Source organism: Limulus polyphemus, unplaced genomic scaffold, assembly GCF_000517525.1.
Source record: "Limulus polyphemus unplaced genomic scaffold, Limulus_polyphemus-2.1.2 Scaffold8904, whole genome shotgun sequence".
Lineage (NCBI taxonomy): Eukaryota > Metazoa > Arthropoda > Merostomata > Xiphosura > Limulidae > Limulus > Limulus polyphemus.
The window spans coordinates 12739-13792 of NW_013674514.1; positions in this window are offsets into that span (position 1 = coordinate 12739).

The following is a 1054-nucleotide window of genomic DNA, read 5'->3' on the forward strand; positions in this document are numbered from 1 at the left end:
ATTTTGGGTTTTATAACTCTTCCTATTTCAAGAAATCAAGCGTGACGTGACACACACACACTGGCTACAAATTTATACACGTTGCATTTTTTTCATATAATCGAATTCTTTCAAGTAGCAAAACTTTGGTTCTAATAGTAGTGTCTTCTAGTGATCACTATTAATCATTAAATACGCAGCGAATGAACGTGCACCAATACAACGTACATGTATATAATATATACATGTACTACATCAAATGAATTTGTTTTAAAATATGTATACCACTTTTTTTCTCTATAATATTTCCAATTAACTCAAACCTAAATCAAAACATCGAAACTTGTTACTCATAAAACTCATACGTACACATTGATAGAAAAGTTAGTTTAATAACTCAATACACGCAGCGAAATGTGTTGACTACAAAAGTGAATAATAATTATTGATTTTTAAAAAAGCAAGTCGAAGGTTTATATTTGTATATTATTAGAACTATTAACCATGTTACATTCAAAAACTGTTTTCCTGTATTCAGCACAGTGGAAAATTAAATTATGTAATTGTATTTTGAATAACAATGCCAATTCGAAAATGAATTAATACTGAATAAAAAAGTGACAACATAAAACAAAGTTATATACGTACACCACGCGTAAAATGCACGAAATCTAACGTCAAATTATAATTTCTTAAAAAACATAAGGAACTTAAAATACGATCCTACACCTCAAAAAATGCATTTTCCCCGAGCAAATAATACAAATAAAAAAAAAAAAACCGCCGACTAATTGCCTATAATGCTACATTGGTATCGAAGAGATATTGCTAACATCACTAAATTTCAAACTCTGTACTTAACAGTTAGAAATTCTCAAAATGAAGAACAAACGTAAGTTAAATTTACTATAAAAATAATGATACAAATTAGCTCATTTCCATCTATTTTGAATAACATTTCAATTTTCAAATACGTCTAATTAATAAACGAACTATAATTTGTATTCCAGACAGTGGCGTAGCAAGGGGGCAGTAGCCCCCGGGCGCAAGTATGAAGGGGCGCAAAATTTCCTCT